Source organism: Bactrocera dorsalis, chromosome 3 (genome assembly GCF_023373825.1).
Source record: "Bactrocera dorsalis isolate Fly_Bdor chromosome 3, ASM2337382v1, whole genome shotgun sequence".
Classification (NCBI taxonomy): Eukaryota; Metazoa; Arthropoda; class Insecta; order Diptera; family Tephritidae; genus Bactrocera; species Bactrocera dorsalis.
Window position 1 is genome coordinate 11,221,444 of NC_064305.1, and position 17,513 is coordinate 11,238,956.

The window sequence follows — 17,513 nt, forward strand, 5'->3', positions numbered from 1 at the left end:
GACGGCTCGAAAACACCGAAGGGTATTGGAGCAGGCATTGCGGGATCGCATCCCTAACCATTCATACCATCGGGACGCTTTCCGAGCATTTTTCAAGCAGAAGTCTTTGCTTTAAGTCAGTGTACAGAAATCAATCCTACAGCTTCTATCGCAACCAGCACATCGCTATACTTAGCGCTAGTCAAGCGGCACTAAAGGCGATCTCGGCGTATGAGGTTAAATCGCTTTTAGTGGAGGAGTGCACAGGAATACTGAACCGCAATGAGCTGACCGACGAACTAATCCGGTTTGCAGCAGCGTCCAGGTTGATGGGACCATGTATTGCAGTGGGGTCCCACACTATAAGGAGCTGATCCGCATAGAGGAGAGAGTGGGAATAGAACAGCATTCAGCAGACAACAAGAAAGCGCCATGCTAAGCTACTTCTGGGAGGGTACAACCTTGCAAGGTTTAAGAAAATGAACAACCTCCTCCAAGACAAATTTCACCTCCTTGTCGCGCTCTATACAGGGCGCTGCAGGACCAGGAAGCATTTGTCCAAAATGGATACAGTCTCTTATGCAAACTGCCAGTTCTGCGACATGAAAAATGAAACTCCGGAACATCTGATTTTGGATTGCCCAGAAATTTACAGAAGCAGGCTTAAGGCCCTAGGTTCCATCTACCTGGGCAGGCATCACATCACTACAGTCGCGTCCAGCAGGACCTTTGTGAATCTCTATGATATAAGAGAGGACACTATAGACCATAGGTCGCAGTGCAAAGCCTCAATTTTCTTATTTATCTATCATATTTATTTAATGGCAGCGTCGCGTTTACTCCTACTATGCAAATGGTTCCCGGGAGGTGGGTTAGAACTCGAATGATCTCACATTTATTTTTAAATGAAAGCAACACTAATGATTCATACGCCTACTTTAAGTAATTATAGTTTGTAGTGTGCTAGAAGCAATAGGTTTAAGAATTAAAACAACTTGAAAGGCGGTCGTGATATCTAGAACAAGATAATAGCTCGTATTCCTAGAACTACAGGTATTAGCTGCGTGATGTATGGAAGTTATATAAATAAATATTAATAACGGGTGATTTTTTTGAGGTTAGGATTTTCATGCATTAGTATTTGACAGATCACGTGGGATTTCAGACATGGTGTCAAAGAGAAAGATGCTCAGTATGCTTTGACATTTCATCATGAATAGACTTACTAACGAGCAACGCTTGCAAATCATTGAATTTTATTACCAAAATCAGTGTTCGGTTCGAAATGTGTTTCGCGCGCGTGTTTTGTTCAGCGATGAGGCTCATTTCTGGTTGAATGGCTACGTAAATAAGCAAAATTGCCGCATTTGGGGTGAAGAGCAACCAGAAGCCGTTCAAGAACTGCCCATGCATCCCGAAAAATGCACTGTTTGGTGTGGTTTGTACGCTGGTGGAATCATTGGACCGTATTTTTTCAAAGATGCTGTTGGACGCAACGTTACGGTGAATGGCGATCGCTATCGTTCGATGCTAACAAACTTTTTGTTGCCAAAAATGGAAGAACTGAACTTGGTTGACATGTGGTTTCAACAAGATGGCGCTACATGCCACACAGCTCGCGATTCTATGGCCATTTTGAGGGAAAAACTTCGGACAACAATTCATCTCAAGAAATGGACCCGTAAGTTGGCCACCAAGATCATGCGATTTAACGCCTTTAGACTATTTTTTGTGGGGCTACGTCAAGTCTAAAGTCTACAGAAATAAGCCAGCAACTATTCCAGCTTTGGAAGACAACATTTCCGAAGAAATTCGGGCTATTCCGGCCGAAATGCTCGAAAAAGTTGCCCAAAATTGGACTTTCCGAATGGACCACCTAAGACGCAGCCGCGGTCAACATTTAAATGAAATTATCTTCAAAAAGTAAATGTCATGAACCAATCTAACGTTTCAAATAAAGAACCGATGAGATTTTGCAAATTTTATGCGTTTTTTTTTTAAAAAAAGTTATCAAGCTCTTAAAAAATCACCCTTTACATATATTTAAGTACTAAAGGACGGCGAGAAATACTATCAATATTAAAACTTTCTAAGAAACCTGTAAAACGATAGAAAAACATTCAGAAGGAAACTTCAGAGACTATAAAAGTATATATTAAAAATTGACGATTTAAGTCGATTTAGCCATTTCCGTCTGCCATCCGTCTGTATTATATTTATGTTATGCGAACTAAAATTTCAGTTTTTGGGATATCAGCTTTTTACACGTCCAGCTCTCGCCAAGAAGCTGCTCGTTTGCCGGTTATTCTCAGATATACTATATATTATATATACTTATTAATGTATTAAGCTGCAAAATTGTAGGATGGGGTTATGTGTAGAAGTTCACGCAAGTGAATCCCATTCCCTTGGGAGTGGCCAGAAACAATTCTTTTATATATACGACTTCCGGTCTTAGACCAAGTATCCTCTGGGTAGCCAAAAAACATCCGTTTGAAAGTAAGAAAGCGAAATATCCCTACCCAGGGTTGTACCCTGCGTTTGTGACCCGCCACGTAAAAAAATGCCTCCAATGAAAAGGAAGCAACAGCCTCGGATGTGAGCGACTTCATCAGGATCGTTCGATACCAAATAAGGTTTCAGACAAGGCGACTACCTATCGTGTCACTTCTTTAATCTACTCCTATAGAAAATAATTTGAGCAGCACTGAATAAAGAAGGTGCATCATATACAGCTACTGGTGTACGCCGATGATGTTGATATCATAGTGTTCGACAACCGCGCCGTTAGTTCTGCTTTCTTCAGACTGGATAAGGAAGCGGAGCAAATGGATCTGGTAGTGAACGAGGAAGATGATACACATTCTTTTGCCGATGGCATTCAAAATTACTGGATTCAGACTCTTTTTTAATCAATGAATTTTTTTCATATATTTTTCTCAAGGCGACTTGCTATGTATTTATGCAATTTTATATCAACTATTGTATATAAATCTCGCACTGACGTAGTTTTATAAAGAAACTATGCGATGTCAGATCTTTCCAAACTTTTGAACGCCCTACCACTTCACTTTCCTCTCAAAGCGCCGTTTTATAATGCGGCAGATCTGACAGCACCAGCCTTTAGTATTATAAAATGATGTTGTAAATTTTATTGCCGTTTTAATAAATATTTAGTTTATGGAAATACTGTTTGTTGTTGTGCGTATGTTATTGCTTTCATGATACTTCTTTTGTTTCCAGTTTAGCCTTAGTTGCTATATGACTTTTATTACATATTATTGCAAAAGAGCAACACAAAAAATTATAATTACGCTAACAACCGTCTCTTTTGGGGTAAATTATATGAATATTGTCATATAAATATTTGTTTTTGTAATATGGTCACTTATTATTTATTTGCGTATATTTTTTTTTTATTTTTTTATGGAAAATGTAGTTTTTTTAGTTTTCATAAACATACAGATATATATATATAAATGTTTTTGTTTACATACATACATATATTGATAATTAATTTTATTTGCAATATTTTCACTTATTAATTGTTTATAAATATTTTTTTTGCTCAAAATTAATTAATTAATTTTTTTCTAATATAATTACGGATAGTTTTGTTTTTAATTTATACATAGTTACACATAAATTAATTTTTTTTAATTTAATATACTTTCTAAAATTATTTGTCAATAAATATCTTTTGTATAAATTTTTTTTTTCAAATTTTAAATATGGAACATTTTTTTTTAATTATAATTTAATTTACATAAATTATTTTTTTTTTTATAATTTTGATTTAATTTAATTTCAAAGCTTATCTTTTTCTAATTTTATTATGGAAAATTTATTTTGTTTATAAATATATAAGTTATTATTTTTTATTTAATATCATATCTAAACATTTTTTATTGGCACTTATTTTTTGTTTATTTACTTCTTTACTTTATTTTTGCTTGGTTCAAAATTAATTTTTTTTCTAATTTAATTAAGGTAAATGTATTTTTTTTAATTTTTACATAATTATACATAAATTATTTTTTTTTATTTTGTTAATTAAATTTATGGCTTAAAATTAACTTTTTTCTAATTTAATTAAGGTAAATGTATTTTTTTTAATTTTTACATAATTATACATAAATTTTTTTTTTTTTTTTTTGATAATTAAATTTCTAAATTTTTTTTATTGTAATATTTTTGCTTATTATTTGTTTATAAATATTTTTGGTTAAAAATTAATTTTTTTCTAATTTTAATTAATTTTGGAAAATGTAGTTTATTTTTAATTTTTATTTAATTTAATTTTTAAATTTTATATTGCTATATTTTCATTAATTATTTGTTAAAAACTATTTTTTGTTCAAAATTAATTATTTTTTCTAATTTAATTAAGGAAAATTTATTTTTTTTAAATGTATACATAATTAAACACGAATTATTTAATTTTAATTTTTATTTATTTTAATTTCTAAATTTTTTTTATTGCTATATTTTCACTTATTATTTGTTTATAAATTATTTTTGTTTAAAATTAATTTTTTTTTTCTAATCTAATTATGGAAAATTTATTTTTTTTAATTTATGCATAATTATACATAAATTATTATTTTTTATAAATTTTGATAATTTAGTTTGTTGTATATTTTGATAATTTAATTTATAATTTTTTTTTGTTGTTATATTGTCACTTACATATAATTTGTTTATGAATATTTTTTGCCTAAATTTAATTTTTTTCTAATTTAATTATGGAAATTGTAGTTTTTATAATTATCCAATTATTTTTTTTTTTACCTTTTTATATGCGTTAAAATCGCGCACTCACAAAAACACACACGCACACGCGTCTTAATTGTCACAATTAAATTCACTACCGAAAAAGGTTGTTTAGTTGTGGTTTTGCCTTCTACAAGAGTTCGTCCTCTTGCACTTATTGTCGCTGATCGGCAGCCTTATATGTCTGCTATACTAAGCGTACGCGCGCTTGCCTTTCTGGCCAGTTTGGAAGTTGTTGTTTTTTATAAAGTTAACTTATTGCATATTAATGCGATTGTTGTGTCGTGCGCGCGTTGTCGTGGCGTGTTGTTGCTGGTAGCGCGATCGTTTTCCGACTGATATCAGTACAACGGTGTTGGCGAAAATTATGACTACCGCTCTCCAAACTGTGAAGCTGCTAAGTTTCATGCGTTAAGCGTCAATCGGCGGTTGAGTTTATGCTGCCACCAAAGGTGCCGCCAGCGCTGCGGCACTTTAGCGCTAACGCTTACTCAGGCAGGCGGCCGAAAATGGTGATCGTTGTGTGGTGGGCTGCTGCAGTAGCCGATGAGTGTATGATGTATTTCGGGCTATGAAGGCTAGTTAATTGTGGTTTGTAGACACACCAGCCTACATACATATTTTTACGTATACATAATGCGTATGTACATACCATACATAACTACAGCGTGAGCAGGTTAACAATGACGCGTAGAGTTTTTGGAAGCTTTGTGAGGTTTTTGTTTAAAAGCACAGTGTTTTAGTGGATGGGAAATATAAATTTAATATTTCTAGAAACTGAAAAGAGTATATTAAGTTCACCACGAATTTGTAATACCCAGTAAGGAGTGCTAGAGACCGTATAAAATATATATACAAATGATCAAAGTTACGAGCTGAGTCAATTTAGCCTTGTCCAGGTGTCGGTCTATCTGTATTAACGCTAATTAGTCCTTCAATTTTCGAGATATCCATCTGGAATTTTGCACACATTATTTTCTCGTCAAGGAGCTGCTCAGTTGTCGGAACTGCCAATATCGGATAACTTTAGCATATAGCTGTCATACAAACTGAACGTTCGGAATCAAATTCTTGTATATGAAACTTTTTTATTCGACGAGATAACTTCATGAAATTTGGCATGGGTTATTATCCAAGGCTATAGCACAATCTTCGAGGAAACTGTACTAATCGGACTTATATAGCGGAAAGCTGCCATACAAACTGACTGATCAAAATTAAGTTCATGTAGAGGAAATATTTTTAATTGACAAGATAACTTCATGAAACTTGACATAAGTTAATGTCTAACTTAACGCTAAAGAATTTGAAGAAAGTTTTTCAGATCGGACCGCTAAACCATATAGCTGTCATTCAAACTGACTGCTCGGAATCTGGTTCTTAAATGGGAAACTTTTTTATTTGACAAGATATCTTAAAGAAATTTGGCATAGAATAATATTTTAAACAACGGTATAATCAGCGAAAAAATGTTTCAAATCGGAACAATATAGCATATAGCTGCCATACAAATTGCCCAATCAGAATCCAGTTCTTGTATGGAATTGTTTGTATTTATGAAGGGTATTATGGCTTCGATGTGTAAGTTAACGTTTTTTCTTGTTACTTGATAGAACAGCAGACCTTTCACATAGAGCGGAGAGAGGTGGCAAAGCGAAGACCACTAATCGATCGGTAATTCCTTCCTCAAAAATTTATTATTTCGAAATCGAAAATCTTAAATATTACAAGTGGTTAATGGAGATATTAAACATTGTATTTTATGCTTCAATTTATTTTATTAACTTATTAATATTCTCTTCACTTAATATGAAGAAATCAATATTAATGTCTACGTACCATATACAATTCATGCATGAACATAGTGAAATACTATTGCGAATACTATGGTGTTCATTATTTATTGCTCCCTTGTGTTTCAATAATATTTTTTTCATTAATATAATCAGATTAGTTAGTTTCTTAAAAGGATATTTTTTTTATTTGTTCAAAAGTTATTGGGGGGCACAGTATTTTTGTGCTGTTCTGTTATGATTCAGCGCGGTGAGCATCACTCATACGCAGCGCCGTACTATCGAACTGCGAAATGTTTGCAAGTATAGTATTGAACATAAAGAACTAGGCACAGAAATTTTATTGCACACACTTTTTTGTATTGTTTTGTATTTTGTATTTGTATTGTATTATTTGTTAGTAAGTCATAATAATCAATAATAGTAATTTGTAAAATATATATGTAATTAGCACAATTTTGCAACAAAATTTGTTTTGCAATTTTTTACATAAAACTTATAGATACATATATGTATGTGTTTATATAGAAAATGAAATTATTAAAAATTAAAACAATTAAATGCATAATATGTTAATTAAAAAACAAAACTATGCATGCCGTGATTAAATCATGTACTTATATCAGCCAACTATCATTTGATTCTTGGAACACTTTGATTAGCCAGTTTTCCAAGTGAGATATCGATCTGAAATTTGGCACACGTCTTTTTATCCTCAAGAAGCTGCTCACTTGTCGGCACCATGAATATCGGATCACTATATCCTATACCTGTCATATAAACTCAACAATCAGTACAAAGTACTTGTATGGAAAACTTTCTCATTAGACAAGATATTTGCACGAAATTTGGCATGGGTTCTGGAAAAAATAATTGGTGCAATCTTCAAAGAAATTGTTTAGATCGGACCACTGTATAGTATAGCTGCCATACAAAATGAACGATCAAAATCAAGTTCTTATATGGAAAACTATTTTATTTGAGGTTATATCTTTACGAAATTTGGCAGGAATTATTGTTCAAAATAACGCAACAATATTTGAAGAAATTTTTCAGATCAGAGCACTATATAATATAGCTGCCATACAAACTGAATGGTAAAATTCAAGCTCTTGTATGGAAAACTATTTTATTTGAAGAGATATCTGCACGAAATTTGGCATAAGTTATTGTCGAATACATCACCATAATCTCCTAATAAATCGTTCAGATCGCACCACTATATCATATAGCTGTCATACAAACTGAACGATTAAAATGAAGATCTTGTAAGGAAAACTATTTTATTTGACGATATCTTTTCATAATATTCGTTGTGAAATATTCTCCAAGCCGACACTACAATATTTGAAGAAATTTTTTAGATCGGAGCCTTATATCTTGTAGCTGCCATACAAACTGATCGATCAAAATCAACCTTTTGTACGGAAACTTTTTTATTGTGAAGAGTATTGCAGCTTCGATATAACGAAAGTCAAGGTTTTTTCTTATTGTTAGATAATAATTATATTTTTTATAAAATACATTGTATTAAGTTATTTATTTTAAAATAAATACATACTATTTTTTTAAAATGAAGAAGTTCATTCAAATTACCTATGTTATTGCCTGAAATTATATATATTTTATACATAATAAAATATGTATTAAGATAGGTTGTTTCATGGCATAATATATTAAAATTAATTAATTTATTTTTTACTTATTTATTTCATTGATTAATATTATTAATAAATTAAATTTTTGATACTCATTTAAAGCTACTACAAACACTACGACCCGCCCGCTTACTTCACTGCATCAAAATTTACCGAAGCCAACTCTTAAACCAAATCTATGCTTATACTAGTATATGTACATACACATATGGATGTATATATGTATGTATGTACATATACATGCATGTATACGCAACCCATGTAAAAGAACGAAAATAAAATAAGATGCGCGCAAGCACGGCATGTCTTACTAGGTCGTTGTCATTTCTCGCGCAAAGAAGAAATTCAAAATAGAGAAAAAAATCCATTTTGGCGCAACGCAGACTGGCAATCTATCGCATATATGGCAGTTACATACAACAAGCATAGTTTTGTTGTTGTACCTTTTACTTACTTGCCTAGTATTTGACTACTATCAAGCGGAGTTTGTTGTAATTTTCTTCTTCTTACGATAGTAGTTTGCTGAAGCATAAATTTGCCACCTGTTGTTGTTGTTGTTTTGGGTATTACAATAGTTTTTGCTGCTGTTATTGCTTTCGCTGTGCTCTCATCTTTTGTTCGCGACGCTTGCTTGGCTATTGGTTTTGTTTTGCTGGCATGATTCGCATCATACGCGGTCTAACAGCTACATACGCTTACATGTGTATATGTGTTGAATGTGTGTGATTGTATGTGTGTATAAATGAATGTGTTCATACATAGTAATTAATAGTTTTGGCCAAACACTATTAATGAGTAGCGCTGTTTACTGTCGCTTCGCAAGCTTCATTATCTGCAATGCGTTCATACATACATTCAAATATACATAGTTATGTTCGAATATGTATATGTTTGTATATACTATATTTACCATATTAACTTGTACAGCACATCATTTGCTGAGTTATTTAGCTACTTAGCCTTCTCAGCGCTCCAAACGTTTAACCGTTCAAGCATCCGTGGCGATTATCAATCAAGCGAATGTATGATCGATTTGGCGCCCGTTTGTTGAAATGAGCATTAGACTGTCAGGCACTTACTTAGCTGGGGCACTTATTGATGTGCGAACAGTTAAGTGTGTTTGTATGTGCATTGGCTGCCATATACACATAAACCTACATATATACATACATATATACACTATATACAAGCCATCTCACACTTTTAATTGCCTTGAGATTGAATTGCACTCACCGTTGATTGTTGTTGCCTGTGCTGTGTTTTGCCGCTGGCTGCTTGTTGTATTACGCTTAAGGCAGTTCGCCGCCAGATCAGGTTGAGCTGCTGTGCGTTTGCACGTGAATCGGTTTTTTTATTTTTATTTTTGTTTCTGTTTTCATTTTCCTTACGTTAGTGCAAGTGTTGTCACTGTTGCGCTGGTGTGCAATGGAAAATTTTTTGAATGAAACTACTCAAAAGTTGCAACAACAGTAACAACATGTGCAGTGCGAAGTGGCTGTGGAAGCGCCACAAAAAATACATACAGTAGCGGCCGGTGCAGCAGCAACAATCGATTGGTTATTATTGATGTTTTTATAAAAAAAAAATTAAAAAAAAAGAATTAATAAATAAATAAAACAACAAGAAATGGAAGAAAAACGTCAACTTCGATTGCACCAAAGCTTAATACCCTTCACAGGTAAATTGTTTAAAGCATAAAATTTTTATTTTGATATTGATCGATAAGTTTATATAGCAGCTATAAGCCATAGTCGTCCGATCTGCACAATATGTTCGGAAATTGTAGTGAGGCTTTGGCTAAAAATCTGTGCTAAATTTGGTAAAGATATCTCATTAAACAAAAAAGTTTTCCATACAAGGACTGGAGTTTGATCGTTCAGTTTGTATGGCAACTATATGCTATAGTAGTCCGATCTGAAAAATTTCTTTGAATATCAAGGCATTCACTGAGAAAATAAGCTATGTCAAATTTTGTAAAGATATCTCATGAAATAAAAAAGTTTTCCATATAAGAACTTGAGTTTCATCGATCAGTTTGTATAGCAACTACATGCTATAGTCGTCCGATCTTCACAATATGTTCGGAGATTGTGTCAAAACCTTGGATACTAACTTGTACTAAATTTTGTAAAGATATCTTACTACTTAAAAAAGTTTTTCATACAAGGACTTGATTTTTATCCCTTAGTTTGTTTGGCAGCTATATGCTATAGTCGTCCGATCTGAAAAATTTCTTTGTATATCAGAGCGCTGCTTCAGAAAATAAGCTATGTAAAATTTTGTTAAGATATCTTATTAAATAAAAAAGTTTTTCACAGAAAAACTAAAGTTTGATTGATCAATTTGTATGACAGCTATATGATATAGTGGTCCGATCTGAATAATTTTTTCGGAGTTTATAATATTGTCATGAAAAATATCCTATGCCAAATTTCGCAAGTATATATTGTCAAATAAGGAAGTTCCCATTAAAAGCCTTGATTTTGATCGGTTAGTTTGTATGGCAGCTATATGTTATAGTAATCCGATACCAGCGGTTCCGACAACAGACCAGCTTCTTGGTGAGGAAAGGACGTGTACAAAATTTCAGAACGATAACTCAAAAACTGGGAGACTACTTCGCGTATAAACAGGTAGATGGGACAAAGGGACAAAGAGACCGGCACGACTAAATCGACTTAGCTAATAATGCTGATCATTTATGTACATATATATAATATATACATACTTTATAGGCTATTCAACGTTTCCTGCTGGGTGTTAAAAACTTCATAGCAAACCTAGCATACCGTGTGTAGGGTATAAAAAAAACGTAAAAAAAATTTAAAATAAAATAAAAATTTCAAAAAAAAATTAAATTCAAATAAAATGAAAAATGTGCCGAACAATTAAAGTGTCTTGCCGAACAAGTGATTGCATTCTTTTTTAACTTGCTTTTCAATCGGTCTTTAGATATTCTTTTATTGTAATTTTTTCTTGTGTTTTTCACTTCTACTTAGACATGTTGTAAATCCAAAAACATTTAGATTCGTACAAGCTGTAAACTCCAAAAAAAATCGTTATTTTGTAATAAAATGTAAAAATTTGATGATGTAAAAGCGCTGGAGGCTTGTGCAGTTGGAGGCAATGGAAAATTTTGCAGTTTTGTATATGGCAATACCTGCAGACATACACATACATACGTACATTTATAGTACATCATTCGGCTTAAAATTTCGTATCGTTTTAAAGGAAAACACACATTTTTTAGAGTTTCGGTTTTGGTATGCAACATACATAGTTGTCATCGTTGTTGATATACTGATTATAGCGTATATCGAAATTTCGATAACATTTCGGTACGTTCGGTATTTCGCTTTGAAATAGGTCATGGTCAAGGCCATATTCGCTTTACCGGCGTAAAATTACTTTCATGAGAGTATATTAGGCTGAGTTGAGGTACATTGAGAACTTTGATAGACCGAGCTGCCTGTTGTTTGCAAAAAAAGAAAAACCTTTAAGTATTTGAATTAAGGTGTTAGATTTTTTTGCAAGTTTCAAGAATCGATTTTTTTTATTGCCTTATTAAACTCTAAAACACCTCCAGAATATTGTCCTAAATTTTCAAGTTGATCCGAGTAATAGTTTCGGAGATACAGCCTTGAGAACTTGTGCACTTGTGTCTCAAATGGCATAGTGCGTGACTACAATTAGACTAACCTTGGTTGTGACTACAAATTGCTGAGTTCTTTAGAGTCTCTTGATGAAACAGCTGTTCAATTACAACCTCTATGGCATCATAATTGTGCTCGGTATGTGTTTAGACACTTATTTACCAACTTTCAAAAGAATTCAAAATAAATAAAAATATACAGTTACTAAAAAACCACAAATGAAATCTAAACAAAAAGTAATGACAAATATTTATTAATATACTTATGTATTTATGTATATCAGAACCAAATAAGCATGTGTTTCAAATTTTAGTTTAAAGGCACAAGGCTTACACCAAAAAAGTATGTGTTTGTAGTTCTATTTGAAGACTCATAATTTTTAAGCTCGTTTAAATACTTATCGGCCCCCAAACAGTATGTAATATAGAAACTGAAACACATTTATAGATTTTTTGCAAGATGTCGGCCGCATGGGCAACACGGCTCCGTTTTGGAAAAAAGTCAATGAAAACCGTAATATAGCGCTTGCTATGGATGGTACCGGCATGCCGGTTTCGAAAGAAATAAGGTTCGACAATGCCGACAAACCACAAACCGCAATTGCGTTTCCTGAACTATTGGAATCTATATGATTCATCCCACTGTCTCAACTTTTTTGTTGACGCAGTCATTAAACCAGAAATGGGCCTCATCTGAGAAGACGATTTTTCGATGAACGTGAATTTGTAAATTTTTCGAGAACATGAATTTTCGTAATAATTTTGCACTATTCCCAAGCGTTAAACCAAAGAAAAACGAGACATTATGAAATGGCAATCTTTACTGTACAAACTGACAAAATTTGACACTAAATCCATAAACAAACGTGGTGACAAAGATCTGTCAAACCACGTCATCCCTATCGGTATACATTGTATGCGAACTATTCAGTCATGTTTGGAGATACCGACCTGAAATTTTGCAAAGGTTCGATTTAATTCGTTGATTATTATTCAAGGTATTTTTAAAATCTCCGAAGAAATTACTTGGATCGGAAAACTATAGCATATAGCTGACCGATGATCAAATACAATTTATTGCATGGAAAACACTTTTATTTCTCAAGGTATCCTTCACGGAATTCGGCATAGAATATTATGCGAATACATTGTTCAGATCGGATCACTATAGCTGATATATTGTATGTTTAAAAAGTATTTTTTATATATTGTGACTAATGAATTTTCCATTATACTACATTTTGAATTAATTTTATAAAATTCATAGAAGAGATAATGGGGGGCCCATTTCGAGATTCCCTACTTATTTAAAGAAAACCACAGAAATTTCAAATTTAAAGGGGAATGTTTATTATAATTCAAAGAACATTCTTTGGCAATTAATTTTTGTAAATTATTTTTTAAGTCCAATTTTCGATGACTCGTTCGAGCATTTCGTGATGTTTTGCTCCAAGGCCTGAATTGAAGCGAGATTGTTCGCATACACTTTACATAACCACGCAGTAAAAAGTCTAACGGTGTGGTAACACACGATCTTGGTGTCCTATCGAAAGGCAATCCATGGATTGATGCGATGTGTGGCACCATCTTGTTGAAAGACAAGAGGCGAGATCATAAAATTCAATTTCAGGCATTAAATAGTCGGATATTACATCATTTTTGAAGAAATATGGACCGAAGATTCCAACGGCCCACAAACCACTCCAAACTGATGTATTTCTGGATAAAATGAGAACTCTTGAATCTCTTTAAGTTGCTCTTCGTCCTAAATCCGAAATTTTGTTTCTTTACATACACATTGAGCCAGAAATGGGCCTCTTCGCTGAACAAAATTTGGATCGAAAACATCGGATCTTATTCAGGCATAAGTCTTTTCATGAGAAAATGCCAAACAATGCTGAACAGAAATAACATATACTTGGATCACCCGCTATTTTAGGCAATTTCTATTGCAACTATCTACTAATATATATATATTACTTATTGACTCACATTTTTTCATTTTCATTTTTAATAATGATGCTTATATTTTCATCTATATTGCTAATACATCGGTTAAAGCCTTAGAACCACAGCTGTACAAGTACATTCATATACATACAAGTATATGAACACCCATATGAAATGACGTCATTATCATTTTACAGCAAATAATGACGATTGCTGCCAATATTTCAATGAATGACTTATGTATATTGAAGTTTATTTATACAGTTCTTTAGAAATTCAATATTTGCGCTCTATATTTCAATGAATGAAAACAAATTCAAACGCAATACTTCTAGTGTCTGGTCAATAAAAATATTATGTGTCATTCACTCTCCAAATGCGTAATGATTTTACGTAATTATTCTGTATTTTACGTAATTATTATGTATGCAGAAGCGGTTCGGTTTTATTAACGTGTGGGGGGTTTCCACGCCACAGAACATTAAACCGCAGAATTGATTAATTGAGAACAAAGCATAAATAAGTATATTTCTAGACTCGTACTTAAAAAAGGTAGTAAAGTTGTAAGTACTGGCTGTATGACGAATCGAACAAGCTACTGACGTACTCGTAAATTAAATTTACTGATATGATCAATCAGACATGCCTTTAGTATGGTATAAAAAGAGCATAGTAATAGCTAAAATGTAATCGAAAAAAATCCGTCGTCCAAGTCTTTATGAATTATATCTCAAAGACCTGTGTAAAATTTCATGAAGATCGGTTGGGTAGTTCTAGAAAAATTTTTACAACTGACTTCAAAAGCACAGGTTCGAGAAAAACGCGTTTCATGACGGCACACTTAGCCTCGCTAGCTTCGAGCAAACAAGTTCTCAAGGCTGTATCTCCGAAACTATTACTCGGATCAACTTGAAAATTTAGGACAAAAATCTAGAAGTGTTGCAGAATTTAACAAGAGAATAAATAAGTTCGATTTTTTGAAACCCGTAAACCCATTGCGACACTACGAACTGATGAATTTTTATGTCAAACACGCTCCTAGAAAAGCGAAGAAATCCATCACAATCTCTTTGCAGTTTTAAATTCTGTTGGAGAATTATTAGGGGATAATCGATGAAGGGGGAACTGAAAATTTGACAACAAAAAACAATTTTCATTATTCAGAGATTCAATGTAAAGAAATTTAGTAATATTCATAATTGAAAGCGAACGGAAGTTGAATTGCCGTTATAGCAAATATATTAATGATTCCACAGTCTACCTAGAATTACTTACATTACCTTGAATCTAAAATTTACATGTATACATATGTATATTAGACAATCATAATCGCAATCGTGATCGTGATCGTGAATGAATAAACTGGCTATTTAGCTGCTGATTCACCTTTAATTAAAAGGCGTAAAAAATGAAGCAAAATAAAGTGGAAAATCATAATAAAAATGCTATCAATTATTTCATAAATAATATGAACGAACTCTGAGCTAATAATTGCTTACATGTAAGTATGTATGTACGAGGCCGGTTCTTTAGATACTTAGCTTACAAAAAGGAAAATTTTTGAAAAGTGACAATTTTTTACTCAGCATAGCCTCGATTTACACGCTGCCCTGTAACCAACAATGCTTCAACTTATTTTATCCAGTTGAAAAAGAGATTGTCTATAGGTCTTTGGCCACAACTTCTTGTTTGTTTTTTTAGTTACCTAGAGGATACTTGGAAGTCGAAAGCTGCTTGAGCCATTCGTAAAATAATTGTTTCGGGCCACTCCCAAATGAATGTCGTTCAGAGAACTTTCCTCACTTGAACTTCTACATATGCCTCCATCCTCTTGGGTCTGGTAGTGAACGAGGGCAAGACGAAATATCTTCTGTCATCAAAAAAAAAAGTCGTCGCACTCGCCACTTGGAATCTACGTCAATGTTGACAGACATAACTTCGAATTCGTAGAAGATTTCGTCTACATTGGAATCAGTTTTAGTATCAACAACAATGTCAGCCCCGAAATCCAATGCAGAATAACTTTTGCCAATAGGTGCTAGTTTGGACTGAGTAGGCAATTGAGATGTGAAGTCCTCTTTCGACGAATAAAGACCAACTGGGTAAGTCACTCATTATTTCGGGTGCAGAGACATGGACGATGACCACATCTGATGACCCGACAATGCTTCAACTTTTTTTATCCGGTTGAAAAAGACGTTGTCTATAGGTCTATAAAATAGGCCATTGAGCAAAACTTTCTCGTTTTACTCTAATTTCTGCTAGGTGAGTGACTTTTTCAAGTTAATTTGAGATGTGAGTCGGTCTAATATCATAGCGGAAGAGCACTCTTCTCCTAGCCAAGTGGGTCGTTTTACAGAGCAGTACACTTCTCTTGCGCTAGTAGCGCCATCTTGCGATGAGTACTTATCAAACCGCCCCCGATAATACATTGTATGTAAAAATTATATGAAATCAGAAGTTCACAGCGCAAATTTATAATCAAATATCTTGTTGGAATCAACAATCGGTATATAATTTACATTTTCCACATTGCACTTAGCAAGTTAATTTACTTTTTGTGCTTCAATTTTATTGAACAAAAATATCACTGAAAAGAACTATGCAGTCAAGTTTGCGGCGCGGTGAGGCATGAAATTACGACTTACGAATTACACATTACGCCCAGACATACTAAATCAGTATACACACATACATATGTATGTACTTGCATTAAGTTACTCATCGAAATGTTCGACAGGTGGAAAGCACTTGCCGACGACCTCTCAGTGCTAGCGTCACGTTGGTAGTGAATGTCCACACCTATCACTTATTGCTGTGTTGCCTTAATGCGGGAAATAATGAGACCGGCAATTAACTGTAGATTCACCGACTGAATATCTATGCAAAAAGTGATACATTTTAAGTAAATTAAAGCCGTAATTAAATTTAATTTTCCCATTCACACTAATTATACCCTACATGCAATTAGTTGTTACCGGAAAATGTTAAGATTACGCTAATTAGTGGGCGTGACTGAGACGAGTTAATGTAAATATATATATTACTTACATATATATTTATTTATTTCATTGTCATAGAAGTAATATTTTTTATTTAAGTTAAGGAAAATAGATACAGTTGAGTATTTGTAGCAGATTGGCTCCCAGCTGTAAGCAGTATAACTTCAGAGAAACCTATTTTCTTCGCTCACCAAATCAAAATATAATATAAGATCTCATCGAAATAGTAAACACATTTTAATTGCATTAAATTGAATATTTAATTTAGCATAGTTAGCATGATTTGATTTATGTCAAATATCTTCTTCTTCTTAAGATAATTTATAATAATATATTTTTCTTAAGATAATTTATAATAATATATTTGTAGCCGGAAATTGTAAATAAAACGCAAAACACGGATCTGGGGAATACAGTGGTTGATCGATTGTATTCATTGTGCTTTTGGTTTTAAAATCGGTCACAATCGTGGCGCGGAGCGGTTGTGCGCCATCATCGTGTAAAATCTATGAATTTTTCTTCCAGAATTCCGGCCTTTTCGATGGATGTTTCCACGCAAACGCCTCTATGCGGCCAAATAGAACTCCTTATTGACCGTCTGCTCCTCCCGAACAAATTCATGATGCACCAAACCAAGAATATCAAAAAAACAATGACATCACCTGGATTTTTGAGCGACTTTGGCGAGGTTTTTTTTTGGTTTCCC

General features: G+C 33.2%; 2 protein-coding genes across 2 annotated transcripts in view; one reads left to right on the forward strand and one right to left on the reverse strand.

Annotated features, from left to right (window-relative positions):
- Nucleotides 1–5,105, reverse strand: part of LOC105226670 (proton-coupled amino acid transporter-like protein CG1139) — a 32,940-nt gene extending 27,835 nt beyond the window's left edge. Inside the window, exon 1 of the mRNA XM_049452838.1 lies at nucleotides 4,771–5,105. The gene's annotated coding sequence lies outside the window, so the exon portion shown is untranslated. The remainder of the gene's footprint in view (nucleotides 1–4,770) is intronic.
- Nucleotides 1–17,513, forward strand: part of LOC105226673 (zinc transporter 9) — an 81,095-nt gene that overhangs the window by 38,684 nt on the left and 24,898 nt on the right. The gene's annotated exons all lie outside the window — the stretch shown is intronic.